General features: G+C 49.3%; 1 long non-coding RNA gene across 1 annotated transcript; it reads left to right on the top strand.

Moving 5' to 3' along the window:
• The first annotated feature begins 5,432 nt into the window (after positions 1 to 5,432).
• Positions 5,433 to 10,921, top strand: LOC126962492 (uncharacterized). The gene is made up of 3 exons (XR_007728703.1): positions 5,433 to 5,545; positions 6,041 to 6,241; positions 10,505 to 10,921. It is a non-coding gene; the product is annotated as an uncharacterized LOC126962492 (long non-coding RNA).
• Positions 10,922 to 18,542: the final 7,621 nt, after the last annotated feature.

The raw sequence follows: 18,542 nt of genomic DNA, 5'->3' as shown, positions 1-18,542 counted from the left end.
CAAGGCCAGCAGAGGCACCTGGCATCTTTCTGGTGCTCCCAATTGCTGTCTTCCTCTTTTGCTTATTTTTATTTATTTTTTTTGAGACTGTGTCTCTGTCACCCAGGCTGGAGCGTACTGGCACAATCTCAGCTCACTGCAACTTCTGCCTCCCAGGTTCCAGTGATTCTCCTGCCTCAGCCTCTCGAGTAGCTGGGATTACAGGTATGTACCACCACGGCCAGCAAACTTTTTATTAGTAGGAACGGGGTTTCACCATATTGACCAGGCTGGTCTCGAACTCCTGACCTCAGGTGATCCACCCACCTTGGCTTCCCAAAGTGCTGGCATTACAGGTGTGAGCCACAGCGCCTGGCCCCTCTTTTGCTTTTAAGGGCTCCTGTGATTACATTGGGCCCACTCAGATAATTCAGGATAATCTCCCTATTTTAAGGGAGCTGCCTAGTAAACTTGGTTATTGTCTTTGAAGTCCCACACCTATAACCCCAGCACTTTGGGAGGCCAAGATGGGAGGATCACTTGAGGCCAAGAGTTAGTGTCTAGCCTGGGCAGCAGAGTGAGAGTCCTCTTCTACAAAAAAATAAAAATTAAAAAAAAATAGCTGGGTGTGGTGGTGCATACCTCTAGTCCCAACTACTCAAGAGGGTGTGGTGGGAAGATTGCTTGAGCCTGGGAGGTCGAGGCTGCAGTGAGCTATGGCTACACCGCTACACTCAAGCCTGGGCGACAGAGTGAGACCCTGTCTCAAAAAACAAAAAACAGGCCAGGTGCAGTGGCTTATGCCTATAATCCCAGCATGTTGGGAGGCTAAAGCACGAAGATCACTTGTGCTCAGGAGTTCGAGACCAGCCTGGGCAACATGGTCAAACCCCATCTCTACTAAAAATATGAAAACTAGCTGATCATGGTGACACACACCTGTAATCCCAGTTACTCGGGAGGCTGAGGCATGAGAATTGCTTGGACCTGGAAGGCAGAGGTCGCAATGAGCCGAGATGGTGCCACTGCCCTCCAGCCTGGGCAACAGAGTGAGACAATGTCTCAAACAAAACAAAATAACCAAACAACACAAACAAGAGAGTGACATTGGTGGCAGAGATTATGGGGTCAAAATTCTGCCTGCTCCAGCCTCCAACTGCTTGGGATGATTGAAAAGGTGAAAATGCCCCGCCTTCATCCCGTCCCCTATCGTTGAGAAGCGCTGGTATTAGACATTTAAATACATGGTCCCTGCTCCTGCACTAATGCACTGGGTGGTGGGAATGCTCCTCCTAGCAACCCTCTAAGGGAGCTAGCATAGTCTCCCCATCTTGCAGATGTGCACACCAAGATCCCAGCCATCAGGGAACATAGGCGGCAGAGCCAAGATGTGAACCTCTCTCTGTCTCAGCTTCACATAAACGCTTGTCATCTCACCACTGGCCCAAATCCAGGGCTCCTGAATCGTTTGGAAATTTAGTTCTTCTGGGAGGCACCCACTGTGTACCAGCAATATACATGTGATGAAGCTTCTCTGGCTCAATTCTGTCGTGGCACATAGGTGTTAATGGGAGTCCCCAGAGGATGACTTACATGTGTGTATTTTCTGGTTGTGCTGTTTTTTCATCTTTCTTACCTGGAGGTGGCTAGGGATGCATATCACAGCCACTCTTGGGTATCGTTGCTTCTGCTGGACACCTCAGCTGATTCTCAGGCACGTTCCAGTGGTAGAAACTTCACCGGGCTCTTTGAGAAATAATGAGGGCCAGGCGCGGTGGCTCAAGCCTGTAATCCTAGCACTTTGGGAGGCCGAGACGGGCAGATCACGAGGTCAGGAGATCGAGTCCATCCTGGCTAACATGGGTGAAACCCCGTCTCTACTAAAAATACAAAAAATTAGCCGGGTGCAGTGGCGGGCGCCTGCAGTCCCAGCTACACAGGATGCTGAGGCAGGAGAATGGCTGAACCCAGGAGGCGGAGCTTGCAGTGAGCCGAGATTGCGCCACTGCACTCCAGCCTGGGAGACAGAGCGAGACTCCCGTCTCAAAAAGAGAAAAGAAAGTCTCCTTGCAGCTTTTTGTTTGTTTTCCCAGAGGGAGTCTCCCGCTGTTGCCCAGGCTGGAGTGCAATGGTGCCATCTCCGCTCACTGCAACCTCTGCCTTCTGGGTTCAGGCAATTATCCTGCCTCAGCCTCCTGAGTAGGCGGGGTTACAGGTGCCTGCTACCAAGCTGGGCTAATTTTTGTATTTTTAGTAGAGATGGGGTTTCACCATGTGGCCCGGCTGGTCTTGAACTCCTGACCTCAGATGATCCTCCTGCCTTGGCCTCCCAAATTGCTGGAATTACAGGCATGAGCCACCATGCTCAGCCCCCTTGCAGCTCTTATCTCTCCACATTGAGAAGCAGGACTACATTGTGAGTCCCTCTGTGTCCAAAATTGGTGGATTCTTGGTCTCACTGACTTCAAGAATGAAGCCACGGACCCTTGCAGTGAGTGTTACAGTTCTTAAAGATGGTGTGTCCGGAGTTTGTTCCTTTAGACATTCAGAGGTGTCTGGAGCTTCTTCCTTCTGGTGGGTTTATGGTCTCGCTGTCAGGAGAGAAACTGCAGACCTTTGTGGTGTTACAGCTCTTAAAGGCAAGGCGTCTGGAGTTGTTCGTTCTTGCCGGTGGGTTCGTGGTCTCTATGGCTTCAGGAGTGAAACTGCAAACCTTCCTTGTGAGTGTTACAGCTCATAAAGGCAGACGTGGACCCAAAGAGTTAAGCAGCAGCAAGATTTACTGCAAAGGGCTAAAGAACAGAGCTTCCACAGTGTGGGAAGGCACCCAAGTGAGTTGCCGCCGGGTGGTTCTGGTTGCCGCTTGCTGGTTCGGGCAGCCTGCTTTTATTCCCTTATCTGGCCCCACCCACATCCTGCGGATTGGTCCATTTTACAGAGAGCTGATTGGTCCATTTTACAGAGAGCTGATTGGACTGTTTTGACAGAGTGCTGATTGCTGCGTTTACAATTCTTGAGCTAGACACACAGTGCTAGACAGAAAAGTTCTCCAAGTCCCCACTAGGTTAGCTAGATACAGAGTTAGCTAGATATAGAGTACAAATTGGTGTATTTGCAAATCTTGAGCTAGATACAGAGTACTGATTGGTGTATTTACAAACCCTGAGCTAGACACAGAGTGCTGATTGGTGCGTTTACAATTCTTGAGCTAGACACACGGTGCTAGACAGAAAAGTTCTCCAAGTCCCCACTAGGTTCGCTAGATACAGAGTTAGCTAGATACAGAGTACCAATTGGTATATTTACAAACCTTGAGCTAGACACAGAGTACTGATTGGTGTATTTACAAACCCTGAGCTAGACACAGAGTGCTGATGGGTGCGTTTACGATCCCTTAGCTAGACATAAAAGTTCCCCAAGTCCCCATCCGGCTCAGGAGCCCAGCTGGCTTCACCTAGTGGATCCTGCACCGGGGCTGCAGGCGGAGCTGCCTGCCAGTCCGGAGCGGCGCCTGCACTCCTCAGCCCTTGGGCTGTTGATGGGACCGGGCGCCACGGAGCAGGGGGCAGCGCCTGTCCGGGAGGCTTGGGCCGGGCGGGAGCCCACCGCAGCGGGGGAGCTCAGACATGGCGGGCTGCAGGTCCTAAGCCCTGTCCGGTGGGGAGGCAGCTAAGGCCCGGCGAGAATTTGAGTGCAGCGCTGTCGGGCCAACACTGCTGGGGGACCCGGCGCAACCTCCGCAGCTGCTGGCCCGGGTGCTAAGCCCCTTACTGCCCAGAGCCAGCGGCGCCAGCACCCGCGCCCGCCGGCACTCGCACTGGCCCGCGAGCGCCGCGCGCAGCCCCGGTTCCCGCCTGCGCCTCTCCCTCCACACCTCCCCGCAAGCAGAGGGAGGCAGCTCCTGCCTCAGCCAGCCCAGAGAGGGGTTCCCACAGTGCCGTGGCGGGCTGAAGGGCTCCTCAAGCGCCGCCAGAGTGGTCGCCGAGGCCGAGAAGGCGCTGAGAGTGAGGGCTGCTAGCACATTGTCACCTCTCACTTCCTTTCCCCCAAAGAAGATAAAATACACTAGCTTCCACTAATCAGATGCACAAGACTTGGAAGCAAGTACACGTGGGCAAGGTGAACTAGCTGAGCATGGAGGAGAGTGATCTCCCGGCAAGCAGGTATGAGGCAGTGCAGGTGCCTGTTTCCGCTGGGGTGGCTGTGGTGGAGCCTCTACCAAGAGGCAGGCTGTGGCGGTAGCTGTGTTGTAATTAGGACAGTCCTGTGGTGTGATTGGGTGGGGCTCCCGGGCTGTATTGTTCCTGGTTGTGGGTCATCCAAGTCTGCTTCTCTGGTGCTCCCAGAGTCTGCTGTTTGCAACAAAGTAGAACTTTCTGTTTGTAACAAAGTGAATTCTGTTGTTTGCAATAAAGTAGAATCTGTTCTTGGCCACTGAATGGCTTCTGTGGTTTATAATTAAAAGCCCTGCCTGGTACACTCCCCTTAATAGAACTCTGAGTCCTGGACCTCCAGCTCACACTGTTACTGTTCACCTCGGAGCCATTCCTCCTCCTGCCTTGCCACCAGGGGCCTGATATTGTTTAAGCAGCAACACATGCAACTCTATGGGGGAACTATGATCAGTCTCAGGCTGCCATAACCGTCGGAGTCCTTTTCCCAAGATATTCCTTTCTTACCCTCATAGTTGCTGGGGATGACTCTGTGGTTCATTCCTGGCCACAGATAAAGGGGGGCTTCTCAGGACATTTTTCTTTCTAATAATAAGAAATCCTCTTTTGCTGCTTAGTCTCTTCTTACCTTGAATGGGGTTGTATAAAGATGAAATGCTTGGAGCCATAGCAGCCATCTTTTTTTTTTTTTTTTTTTTTTTTGAGACGGAGTCTAGCTCTGTCGCCCAGGCTGGAGTGCGGTGGCCGGATCTCAGCTCACTGCAAGCTCCGCCTCCCAGGTTCACGCCATTCTCCCGCCTCAGCCTCCCGAGTAGCTGGGACTACAGGCGCCCGCCACTTCGCCCGGCTAGTTTTTTGTATTTTTTAGTGGAGACGGGGTTTCACCGTGTTAGCCAGGATGGTCTCGATCTCCTGACCTCGTGATCCACCCGTCTCGGCCTCCCAAAGTGCTGGGATTACAGGCTTGAGCCACCGCGCCCGGCCCATAGCAGCCATCTTGTGGCCATGAGGCAACAGGGTTAAGGATTAAAACCGTACAAACAATAAACACCCAACAGTGAGGATGGCAAGAGGAAAGACAGTGTGTTGGTTCTCAAAGACATTGTCAAGCCCTTGAACCAACACCAGCAGCATCTACCTCCACACTCTGTTCTGGGAGAAAATGGAGCCCTTTGTGTTTAAGCAATGATTAACTGTATATATACCCTTTCAGTTAAGGCTCAGAGAGCTATCCTAACTGATTCCAGTCCCCAGGCAGTGTGGCCCATACCCACAGGGGTGGTTTAGAGTTGGTGCTGGATAACCTGTTTGCTTTTTCTTCAGGCTAGAGTGGCAGATTCCACAATGAACTTGGAATCGTGCCCTGCATGGGCAAAGCCTCTGATTCCTCAGGAGTGAGTTTGCCCAGTCCCCTTGCGGACAGATTCATGGCAAGTCAGTCCCTCCCCATCCTGAGGAGCCCATATGCGAGCCTGGCAGCCCACCCTCACCCTGTGGCAGGCCCGTGGGGTCTCATGGCCCCTCCAGATCTCCCTGTGGGTGAGGTGAGATCCCCACATTCTGCAGGTGAGGCTCTGGCAGGAGAAGTGACTTATCCAAGATCCCATGGGCAGGGTGTAGGGGCTGGTTCCAGTTTTGTAGGATCCAAGCTTGGGGGTCCCACTCCAGGGGGAGTCTGTCTGTTTGCCCCAGGGCCAGGGGCACAGGGGCTTCTGGGACAGTGGATGACCAGGTGGAGTGGGCGCTTCCATGCAGCAAGCTGAAGAGGGCTTGAGGAGGCCTGTGTTCTCCTGGGCCTGAGAAACAGGTTTCTGTTGCAACAGTGCTGTAACAGCCCTGGATCTCCGTGGCTTCCAAAATAACCATTTGCTTTCTCTCTCCTGGTTCAGGAGTCGGCTGGCATGGTTTTGCTTCAAGTCGTGGGTCCAGATCATCTGGGGAGCAGCAGAGACCTGGGGATGCTCTTGCCTGGTGGGCAGCGCAAGCATGAGAGGCAACCACACAGGTGCATTGAAAACCTCTGCCTGCGCCAAGTCTGCTGAAGTTCCATTGGCCAAAGCCACTCACTTGGCCAAGCCTGTAGTATCAGGGTAAGTGACTGTGTTCTACCCCCTCTGTGGGGTGGCCCTGCAAGGCCACCTTTGTAATCCTATTACAGGTAGAGGAGTGAAAGGTCAGGATGAACAATCCACTCTAATGGGTCCCACATGCTCCGCGGTGACCCCAAAGCCACAGTAACACCCTAACCCCACCTACACCATTGGGCAGGATCTCCTCAGGGCAGGGGGGCGGGGGTGCTGCCTCACACAGGAGCTGCCTTCAGGTCTGCCTGGCCCCAGGGCCTCTGCAAATCCATTCTTGCTCAATTCCTAAGGGTTCAGGGTGTCCCATCTTGCCTCCCATCAGCTCTGGGAAGCCAAAGACTCCCTCTATTTCTCAGAGGAAGAACTTGAAGTTCAGAGAGCCAGGAGATTGCAGGGCAGACCCCCTGCCCAACCCCCACTGCCATCCTGAGCCCAGCAGGGAGGTGCTGAGTGGTCAGGCTCGCCTCCCTGAGCACCTGCCTCCTGGGAGGGACACACTCCCAGCCACTTGCCCCTTTCCTCCATGCCACCCCCACGCTCAGCCTATGCCCTCCCCGCAGAGACGCAGGGAAATGCAGCCATGGACTTCAGGGTGCAGCCTGCCCTGCTCCAGGGACCTCTCAACTCTTGTTTGCATTTGGCAGCCCCTGAGCTGGCCTGGGGACAGATTTTTATTTGCCTTGCTCAGGGTTTTGTTTGTTTCAATGGAGCCAACACTAAACAGTCAGATTTCACAAAGAATTCAGATTTAATTTCTATTCCTTTTGAAACAGTGAAAGATTTGCCTACATGGGACCCACTTAGCTGCAGAGCAGGTTGCTGGGGTTGCATGGTGCCCCACCCCCCGCTCAGATGGGTTAAGGGCCCTTGCCCCAGTCCCCACCACTCTCTGCTGCCTCACACCCAAACAACTTCACTAATTTTTTTTTTTTTTTTTTTTTGAGACGGAGTCTCGCTCTGCCGCCCAGGCTGGAGTGCAGTGGCCGGATCTCAGCTCACTGCAAGCTCCGCCTCCTGGGTTCACGCCATTCTCCTGCCTCAGCCTCCCGAGTAGTTGGGACTACAGGCGCCCGCCACTGCGCCCGGCTAGTTTTTTGTATTTTTTAGTAGAGACGGGGTTTCACCGTGTTAGCCAGGATGGTCTCGATCTCCTGACCTCGTGATCCGCCCGTCTCGGCCTCCCAAAGTGCTGGGATTACAGGCTTGAGCCACCGTGCCCGGCAACTTCACTAATTTTCTATATTGGTCTTTATGCTGCTGGCATGTGAGCTATAACCTCTGATTTAATCCAGTCCCCAGAGGCCCAGAGAGGGGAGACTCCTGTTTGGGCTCCATGGCCAGTCAGAATACCTTATTTCTCTTTCTCTCTTCCCAAGAACTTCATCTGGATCCCTCCTGCGGATTCCAACCCAGAGGCCCAGTCTCTATTTCCTGCCCCCAATGGCTCAGGCTAGGGGCTTTCTCTCCAGGCAAAGCTGTTTGTGTCCTGGCTTAATGAAGCTCTCTGGCATTGCTGCCCCAAGGGTACACTCACCTGAGGAAAAAGTCCAGACTGAGAGGAAGCTCTGGGAGACATGAGGGGCAGGGAGGCTCATATCCCTGAACTATACAGAGAAGCCCTGCAGATGTTTAAAATTGGATCATTGGCTGGGCACGGTGGCTCATGCCTGTAATCCAAGCATGTTGGGGAGCTGAGGTGGGTGAATCACCTGAGGTCAGGAATTCAAGACCATCCTGGCCAACATGGTGAAACCCCATTTCTACTAAAAATACAAAAATTAGCCAGGTGTGGTGGTGCACACCTGCAGTCTCAGCTACCCAGGAGGCTGAGGCAGGAGAATCATTTGAACCCAGGAGGCACAGGTTGCAGTGAGCCGCGATCATGCTACTGCAACCCAGCCTGGGTGACAGAGTGAGACTCTGTATCAAGAAAAAATAAATAAATAAAATAAATGAAATAAAATAGTATCATAACAGCTGACACAAATATGACACTTCCTGTGTACCAGCCACTTCTTGTGACACCTTATTCCCCGTGGGATGAGGCTTTATATTAACCCACTTACTCCTCAAGCCAGCCCTGTAAGGGGAGTGGTACCACTTTTATCCCTGTCTTACAGAGGAGAAAACTGAAGCATAGAGAGGTTAAGCCACTTGCCCCAAGTTGCACAGCTTATAGGTGGTAGAGTAGGCATTCGAACCCAGATCCTCTGGTTTCAGGACCCACAGTTCCTAACCACTGAACCATTCTGGAGGACATGCCATCCTCAACATGTGGCTTCTCATTGAGTAACATAGCTGCTTGAGCTCCGGCCTTACACCTCACTCCAGTTTTCAAAGAAAAGGAAGGGACCACACAGGACTCACCCCTTCCTTTAAGGATCCTTGCTGAAAGTCTCACAGGAAGCTCCTGCTTGCCTCCCTTTGACCGACAGTTAGTCACACAGTAACACCTCAGCCAAAAAAAGGTCTTTATTACAGTGATTATGATCTCAATGAAAAAATCAGCTCTACTATTGCAGGGGATCATTGCTGCATTTCACGGATGAAGAAACTAAGGCTCAGAGGGGTGCACGACCTGCTGGAGGTCACGCAGCCAGAAAGAAGTGGAGCCTGGATCTTCTGTCCCTGGGCTTTTAGGAGCCGGTGGGGCCCCAAAGGCACACCCTGCTGATTTCCTGGGGGTGAGGAGGACTGGGCTTCGGTGTACAACCCCCTCCCCTGCCCCAGGAACACCCGGGACCCAGGCCCTGCCAGCCAGTGCCCCCTGTGCCTTCCAGCCCTGGCAGCCTCTCTGGGCCCAGATCTGTCACACTGGCACCCACCCTGCCCCGGGCCCGGCCTGACTCCATCCAATCTCCTCACGCCAGCATCGACTGTGCTTGGGCAGGTTCCTGAGGCAGCCCAAGAGCGTTGAATAATTCAGACCCGCGTAATGGGATAATGAATTTACTGACAACCCGGTGTGGTCTCCGTACTTACATTTTGAGAAATACTGACTCCCTAGGCCCACTGGCAGGCAGGGGAGGTACACACCCCAAGAAACCGTTGCCTCTGCCTATTCGTGGGGTTCAGGCCTGACAGAGTGGGGACCCAACTTCAGTCTCAATGGTTCTTCCCCTGCTTGGGGAAGTGGGGAGTCTGGGGCAGGGGGAGGCCTGAGTGGAACTTTGGGGTGAGGTGGAAGCAGAATCCCAGGAGTTCAGGAAGGCAGAGCTTGAAGGGAGCCCGGCCACCCTTGGTCCTGCACACCCATTTCATGAACGGGGAAAATGAGGTGGCAGGCAGGACCGCCTATGCCCCTGGACACTGTTGTGTGCTGGCAATGCCAAGGATGACTCGCGGCTCTGGGAAGAGACCTGTGTATTTTCCTTCTAGTCTGCAGTTACCTGTCCCCCAGCTGCTGGGGTTGGGGGGGTCACTACTAATGCCCCATAGCTGCCCCTTCATTGGAGATGTGTCCTTAGCCAAACGAGAGCCACCGCCACGTGGAAGGCCATGCTCTGCTTGCCACAACCTGGGCACGCTGTAGCTGATGGTGGACTTGCATGGCGGTACAAGAGGTGGGAGTAACTGTGTGATGCTCTCTATGCTCCAGAACCCCCGGGGGATAAAGCTGCTGTGCGACTCCAGCTGAGACCACATTCCAGCTTTGCCTTCACCCCCTACCCTACCCTGCTTCTCTCACTCCCCTTCTCCTCCAAACCTCCACAGCAGATCATTTGAATGGAGTCCGGTCTCAGAGTCTGCTTCTGGGAGTCCACCTAAGACCCTGCATTTCCTGGCCCGAGCCTCCCTTCTGAGCACTGCCCCAAAGCACCAACAGGGCTCAGAGCCAGGACTCCTTGGCCCTGGCCCTGGCTCCGCTATGTGACTGTGAGGAAATCACTGGTCTACCCTCGGCCTCAGTTTCCCCATCTGTGATTGGTTGGCAGCAGGATCTTCCAGGGTCCCTTCCAGCTCTGAAGGTCTGTGATGTGACCTGAGGTGCCAGGAAGCCTTCTCCCTCCCCTGCCTAGCCCCACAGGCACATGGAATTCCGCCACTGGGTGGGGCATCACTTTTCCCTCGAAGGAGTTTTCACAGTGCAAAAGCATCTGAGATGAGAATGAGCATCCAATCAGGTGATCACACCACAAGGCAGAATTTCTCAATGTGGAGTTCTTGGATCACCTGCAATGAGTTCTTCACCTAAAGGGGTGTTTATTATTATTATTAATTTCCCCTCTTCTCTCTCTCTCTTTTTTTTTTTTTTTTTTTTTGAGACAGCGGTGTCTTCTAGGCTGGAGTGCAGTGATGCGATCTCAGTTCACTGCAACCTCCACTTCTCAGGTTCAAGCAATTCTCCCACCTCAGCCTCCTGAGTAGCTGGAACTACAGGCCTGCAACACCATGCCTGGCTAATTTTTGTATTTTTAGTAGAGATGAGGTTTCACCATATTGGCCAGACTGGTCTGGAACTTCTGACCTCAAGTGATCTGCCTGCCTCAGCCTCCCAAAGTGCTGAGATTACAGGTGTGAGCCACCATGACTTCCTCTCCTTTTCTTGAATGTGATACCTTGGGCTGCAGCAGCTACCTTTCAACCATGAGGAAAGAACATGGCATGCAAACAACAAGCTAAGGATAAGTGAAGCAGAAATATAAAAAGAAGCTGGGTTTTTGCTGGCATTTCTGAATCATTGCACCAAACTTGAAGACCCTTACTTTCTATGTGAAATAATTAAATATCTATATTGCTCAAGCAAGTCTTGGTTGACTCTTCTGTTATTTGCAGCCCAAAGCATCCAAACGGAATCAACTGTCCTTATCACACTGAATCATAATAACAATCCTCTAGGGAGGGGATTGTTTTTGACTCAGAGAAGTGAAGTGACATAGTTAATGTCAAGCTGGCAAGTGGCAATACCTCTTTGGGAAGGGTTGGGAGGATTTGATTATTGGTAAGAATTTAATTTCTGTCTCCTTCACTGCATCTGTCCTATCACAGTCTGACCATGGGGCATAACTTCCTCCCTTACCATTCTGGTCTTTGGTCTTCTCTCTCTATCCATCCCACCCAGGGTCTCAGACTAGACCCAGGAAAAGCTGTTGTGGAGTAGCGGGGAGGCAGCAAGTCACCACAGTGCATTCCTCGATGGACTTTTCCTAATGAGTGTGGCCAGATTCTGGTACCAATGACTGCGGAGAAACCCAAACCCAACTCAGAGATAATTCTGGCCTCTAAACAGCCCCTCTTTGGGGGAGATGTTATAGCAAAAGAGAGAAAGAGCTCAGAGACACAAAAACAGACAGAGGAAAGGAGGGAAAAACAGCAGGAGAAAGAGTAGAGAAGGAGGAGGATGAGAAGATGGGAGAAGAGAGGATCTCATGTTAGAGTTTGACAGGCCTAACATTGAATCTCAGTCCAGACACTGACCAGTAGCTGACCTAGAAGGGTAGGGAGATTCAAACAGGCCCTTTGGAAGGCAGGGAATTTGAGAGCCACAGTGGGGTGAGCAGGGGAAGAGTAACTGCTCCAGACCCTGCAACTGATTCCCCAAACCCTGGGTGGTGGTTATGTGTGTAGGGAGCCCTCTCTGAGGGCTGCCCTGGATTCGTGGGGAAGGCAGGGGCAGGAATGGCCTCAGACTAGGGGAAAAGAGGAGGGCCTATGTCAAGGCACAGAAAGCACCTGAGCTTCGCCTCCACCACCTTTGGGCAGTGGCCAGAGAGGAGCCTAGGGATGACCTTTGGCCTGGGCAGTGGGCAGAGAGGAGCCTGGGGTTGGCCTTTGGTTTGGGTAGCAGGTAGAGAGGATCCCGGTGATGATCTTTGGCTTGGGCAATAACTGGGGAGGGGCTGGATCACATGTCTCCAGGGTCTGGCATACAGCCAGTGCCCTCAGCTGAAGTACTGAGCCTAGGGCTGGTGGGTGAGGAAAGGAAGGAGCAGTTTTCCAGCGTTAGTCAGGAGGCGCAGGGCTGGGGGTAGAAGGGGAGTGGCTCCTCTCCCTGGAACTTGCCCTGCTCACCTGGCTAATGCCTCATGCCTGTGACTACAGGCTGGCAGACATTGCTGTTTCCACAGAGCCTTCCCCAATCCCTCAGGCCAGATGTCTCCTTATGGAGCTGTTGTAGGGGTTTAAAGCATGTCAGGGAATTCAGCCTGGCGCGGTGGCTCACATCTGTAATCCCAGCACTTTGGGAGGCCAAGGGGGTGTGGATCACGAGGTCAGGAGTTCAAGACCAACCTGGCTAACATGGTGAAACCCTGTCTGTACTAAAAATACAAAAATTAGCTGGGCATGGTGGCATGCAACTGTAATCCCAGATACTTGGGAGGCTGAGGCAGGAGAATTGCTTAAACCCGGGAGGCAGATGTTGCAGTGAGCAGAGATCACGCCACTGCATTATAGCCTAGGTGACAGAGGAAGACTTCGTCTTGGGAAAACAAACAAACAAACAAACAAAAACCAGAATTTTTAGACACCTCTTTCATGAGGAGATGAAGTCTATGTCCCTTACCTTGAACTAATCTGATCACACAAGAAAGGCCTCTACGACAGCCTTTTTGAACAGAATGTAGTGGAAGTGATGCCATGTGACTTCTGGGGCTGGGTTAGAAAAGGTCACATCGCATCTCCCAGATTCTCTTGAGCCCTTGATCTGAGAGCCATCGGGTGTCCTGTAAGAAGTCCATCTCCCCTGAGGAGGCCTCCATGTGTAGAGATCACACAAAGTAAGAGGCAGCCAGGGGCCCCAATTCATTCAGCCCCCGCTGTTTGAGTCTTTCTAGCCCAGGTGCCAGATACACTCATGAAGAAGCCCTTGAGATAACACAGTTCCAGCCCCAGCCACTCTGGAGCTGTATGCCATGCATGAGACCTAGAGTGAGAATTGTCTAGCTGCGTCCAGGTAACCTCCAAATTCATAAGCAGAATAAAATGGTAGGGTATTAGTTTTCAAGGGCTTCCTAGGTAAGGAAAACAAATTGGGTAAAACAACAGAATTTTATTTTATCACAGTTTCAGAGGCCAGATCTGAAGTCAAAGTGTTGGTGGGGTTGGCTCCTTCTGAGGGCTCTGAGGGTAATTTGTAATTCTTTTTTTTCTTTTTGGACATAGAGTCTCACTCTGTTGCCTAGGCTAGAGTGCAGTGGTGTGATCTTGGCTCACTGCAACATCTGCCTCCTGGGTTCAAGCGGTTCTCCTATCTCAGTCTCCTGAGTAGCTGAGATTACAGGTGCAAACCACCCTGCCTGGCTAATTTTTGCATTTTTAGTAGAGACGGGGTTTTGCCATGTTGGCCAGGCTAGTCTTGAACTCCTGACTTCAGGTGGTCTGCCCACCTCAGAGTGCTGAGATTACAGGCATGAGCCACTGCACCCAACCTCTGAGGGTAATTCTGTTCCAGGCCCTTCTCTCACCTTCTGGTAGTAGGTAATGCTTGGCATCCCTTGGCTTGTAGCTGTATCACTCCAACATTTGCCTCCATCTTCACATTGTGTTCTCTGTGTGTCTCTGTGTACAAATTTCCCTCCTCTTGTAAATATACAAGTCATATTGGATTAGGGGTTCACTCAATCCCAGTATGCCTAATCTTAACTCATTACACCTACAATGATTGTTATTTCCACATAAGTTCACATTCTGAAGTACTGGGAGTTAGGACTTCAGCATATCTTTTGGGGGGACACAATTCAACCCAGAAGACAGTTATCATTTGAAGCCACTGTTTTGGAGTGCTTTGTTATGCAGCGGTAGTTACCCAGAACACTGGAAGTAAGGGATGGCTGGGGCAGCAGCTAAAACACCAGTGTAAATGTAGTGAAATGAAAAAAATTTACCAGAACATCCTCTGGGAGGCGACTGTATGTGGCTGGAATAATTTATTTTCTGAGTAGTTTGGGGTTGAGGTGGGGCACTAGATCTTACCCCCAGAAAGTGTATGTTTCAATAGCAACATGTAGTTGAATAATAACAGACAGCTTCCCTAATGCCTTCTAAAGTAGGAAAAGAACTTGGGTTTTGCTTTATGGGATAGTCCTTTCTCTTAAATGAATGTTGAATTTTTATAGAAAGAGAACCAGTTTGAATATTAGAGTGTTTCTGGCCTCTATATATCTCAGAATGGTGTTGTTTATTAATGCTTACTCCATCAGAACACTGATTAACTGTGAGGTGCAGTTGCCTGGTTAAGCGTTGGGCTTCCCCATAGACTGTAAATGACCCTGTGGGGAGGGACAGGTTCAGTCTTATTCCCCACTAAATCCTCAGAAGTTCTTGGCACAAAGTAGGTGGTTCATAGTTATTTGCTGAAAGCATGAACATTAGAAAAGTAACAAATTGTTTTAAATCTATATGATGACTAAAGACATACAAATCTATTAGCTGCAAAACATCTAAAAATGCTAGAAAAAGTACTTTGGAAATCCCTTCAGTTAATGGAAGAGCCTGTAAGAAGGTAAGGGAATTACCAGAGGCCAGAAACGAATTGGAAACATCAGCCCAGGAAGTAAGTGATTATGAAACTGCTGCACACCCTGAGGACATCTACCTCACTGGGCAGCCTGAAACCTCCACAGCTTCTGTGGCATAAGAAAGAAGCAAGAGGTCATAAAAATTACCAGGAAGATTAAAAAAATAACCAAACAGAACTTCTAGAGATTTAAATATATCAGGTATGAAATTAAAAACTCAATGACACAGTTAAATAATTGAATAGACACAGCTGGAGGTGGAATTTGTAAACTGGAAGATAGATCTGAAAAAATTACACTTAATACAGCATAGAAAAATGGAAAATATGAAAGAGGTTAAGAGGCATAAAGGATGGAATAAAAAATATTTAATATACATCTAAGCAGAGTTTTGAAAAGTAATTATAAGTAAAAAAGGAGAGAGGCAATATTCAAAGAGAGAGTACCTGAGAGTTTTCCATGATTATTAAAAACATGAATCCTCAGATTCAGGAATTCCAATGATCTCAAACAGGATAAATAGAAATAAATCCATACATACCTCATAGATACATCATATCTGTAGATACATCATAGTCAAAGTGAAGAATACCACAGACAAGAAAATCTTAAAAGAACCAGAAAAATAAGTACTTTTTTTTGTTCACAACTTCTTTTTTTTTTTTTTTTTTTTTTTGAGAAAGGGTCTCTATTGTCCAAACTGGAATGCAGTGGTATGATCTCAGCTCACTGTAACCTCTGTGTCCTGGGCTCCATTGATCCTCCAGCCTCAGCCTCCCAAGTAGCTGGGACTATAGGCACGTACCACTATGTTTGGCTAATTTTTATTTTTTTCTAGAGATGGGGTTTTGCCATGTTGCCCAGGCTGGTATCGAATTCCTGGACTCAAGGGACCTGCCGATCTCGGCCTCCCAAAGCGCTGGGATTACAGATGTGAGCCACTGTGCCTGGCCACACAACTTCTATAATTAGAAGAAATTAGACTAATGGCTGATTAGTAATAACAGCATCAACATCAGCAATGAAACACAGAAAGAATATTAATTTCAACAGGCTTTTAAAAAGTCCCAAAACTAGGGACTATACACCCCAGTGAAGAACTACATACCCCAGTGAAACTATCTTTTTGGAGTAAGTGTGGATCCTAGGTGTATACTCAAGAGAATTAAAAGCACATATCCACATAAAAACTTGGACTTAACATGTTCATATCAGCGTTATTCATAATAGCTAAAAAACGGGCCTGATGTGGTAACTCATGCCTATAATCTCAGCACTTAGGGAGTATATTAGTCCATTTTTATACTACGGGTAAAGACATACCTGAGACTGGGTTATTTATTTATTTATTTATTTTTAATTTTTAATTTTTTTGAGTCTTGCTCTGCTGCCCAGGCTGGAGTGCAGTGGTGCCATCTCCACTCACTGCAACCTCCAGCTCCTGGGTTCAAGCAATTCTCCTGCTTCAGCCTCCCAAGTAGCTGGGATTACAGGCGTCCACCACCATACCTGGCTAATTTTTTTTGTATTCTTAGTAGAGATGGGGTTTCTGGCAAACAAAATTATGTTGGCCAGGCTGGTCTCAAACTCCTGACCTCAGGTGATCTACCCATCTTGGCCTCCCAAAATGCTGGGATTACAGGCATGAGCCACTATGCCTGGCAAGACTTGCTCATTTATAAAGGAAAGAAGTTTGATCGACTCAGTTCCACATGGCTGGGGAGGCCTCACAATCATGGTGGAAGGCAAAAGGCACATATTATATGGTGGCAGACAAAGAGGGAAATGAGAACCAAGTGCAAGGGGTTTCCCTTATAAAACCATCAGAATGGCTGGGTGCAGTGGCTCACGCCTGTAATCCCAACACTTTGGGAGGCCGAGGAGGCTGGATCACCTGAGGTCAGGAGTTTGAGACCAGCCTGGCCAATATGGTGAAACCCCGTCTCTACTGAAAATACAAAAATTAGCCAGGCGTGGTGGTGTGTGCCTGTAGTCTCAGCTACTTGGAAGGCTGAGACAGGAGAATTGCTTGTACCCAGGAGGCAGAGGTTGCAGTGAGCTGAGATCACATCACTGCACTGTAGCCTGGGTGACAGAGCAAGACTCTGTCTCAAAACAAAACAAAACAAAACCTATCAGATCACATGAGACTTATTCATTATCATGAGAGCAGTATGAGGAAAACAGCCCTCATGATTCAATTATGTCCCACCAGGTCCCTCCCACAACATGTGGGAATTAAGGGAGCTACAATTCAAGATGAGATTTGGGTGGGGACACAGCCAAAGCATATCAGAGAGGATGAAGCAGGAGTAGCACTTGAGCCCAGGAGTTTGAGACCAACCTGGGCAGCATAGAGAGACTCCATCTCTACATTTTTTTTTTTAATTAGCCAGGTGTGGTGGCATGTGCCTGTGGTCCCAGCCACTTGGGAGGCTGAGGTGGAGGGGATCGCTTGAGCTAGGGACATCAAGGCTGCAGTGAGCTGTGGTCATACCACTGCACTCCAGCCTAGGTGACACAGCAATACCCTGTCTCAAAAAACAAAACAAAAACAACTGAAATGTGCATGAACTAATGAATGAATAAATAAAATGTGGCATAGTGGCTGGGTGAGGTGGCTCACACGTGTAATCCCTGCACTTTGGGAGGCTGAGGCAGGTGGATTGCTTGAGCTCAGGGGTTTGAGACCAGTCTGGGCAACATGTCGAAACCCTGTCTCTACAAAAACACAACAATTAACCAGGCATAGTGGTGTGCACCTGTGGTCTCAACTACTCAGTAGGCTGAGGCAGGAACATTGCTGGAGCCCAGGAAGTCGAGGCTGCAGTGAGCTATGATTGCACCACTGCATTCCAGCTTGGGTGACAGAATGAAACCTTGTTTAGAAAAAAAAAAAAGTGGTATAGCCATACAATAGAGTATTACTTGTCATGAAAAGGAATAAAATTCTAATTCATGCTACAACATAGATGAACCTTGAAACCATGCTAATTGAAAGACACAAAGGCCACCTGTATGATTTCATTTATGAAATGTCCACAATAGGCAAATCCATAGGGACAGAGAGTAAATTAGTAGCTGCCAAGGGCTAGGGGTATTGGAGGGGAATAGGGATTGACTGCTCATGGGCATAAAGTTTCTTTTTTGAGTGATGAAAGGTTCTGGAATTAGATGGTGGTGATGTTTGCAAAACCTTATAAACATACTAAAACCACTGAATTATATGCTTTCAAAGGGTAAATTTTATGGTATGTGAATTTTATCTCAGTAACAAATGCAAAAAACAAGACTAAGTTTGGAAATAAAGACATTTTCATTTATGCTAAAACTGAGAGAATTTATATACAACAGATCCCATGCTCCCCCAAAGGAATTTCTAAAGAATGAACATGAAAAGAAGAAAAATGATCTCAGGGAGAAAGTCTGAAGTATAAAAAAAAAGATGAATTGAGAAAATAATAAAAACATGGGTGAAACTAAATAAACACCCTTACTGACCAAAAGAATGTCTGTTCCATGGGGTTAAGCAAGAGATGAAGCTAAAAGACTGGGCCTGATACAAATGGAAGTAAAGTGTTCAAAGTGCCCTGCCTTGTTCAGTAGATGGGTACGATATTGGTTAATATTAGATGTTAAGTTCAGTAATCATTTTAAAATTTGAAGAGTTGGCTGGGCACGGTGGCTCGGGCCTGTCATCCCAGCACTTTGGGAGGCCAAGGTGGGCAGATCACCTGAGGTCAGGAGTTCAAAACCAGCCTGGCCAACATGGCAAACCTGGTCTCTACTAAAAAAAAAAATACAAAAATTAGCTGAGTGTGGTGGCACGCGCCTGTTATCCCAGCTGC

The sequence above is a fragment of the Macaca thibetana genome, chromosome 9, assembly GCF_024542745.1.
Source record: "Macaca thibetana thibetana isolate TM-01 chromosome 9, ASM2454274v1, whole genome shotgun sequence".
Classification (NCBI taxonomy): Eukaryota; Metazoa; Chordata; class Mammalia; order Primates; family Cercopithecidae; genus Macaca; species Macaca thibetana.
This window is presented reverse-complemented; position numbering and strand designations above follow the sequence as displayed.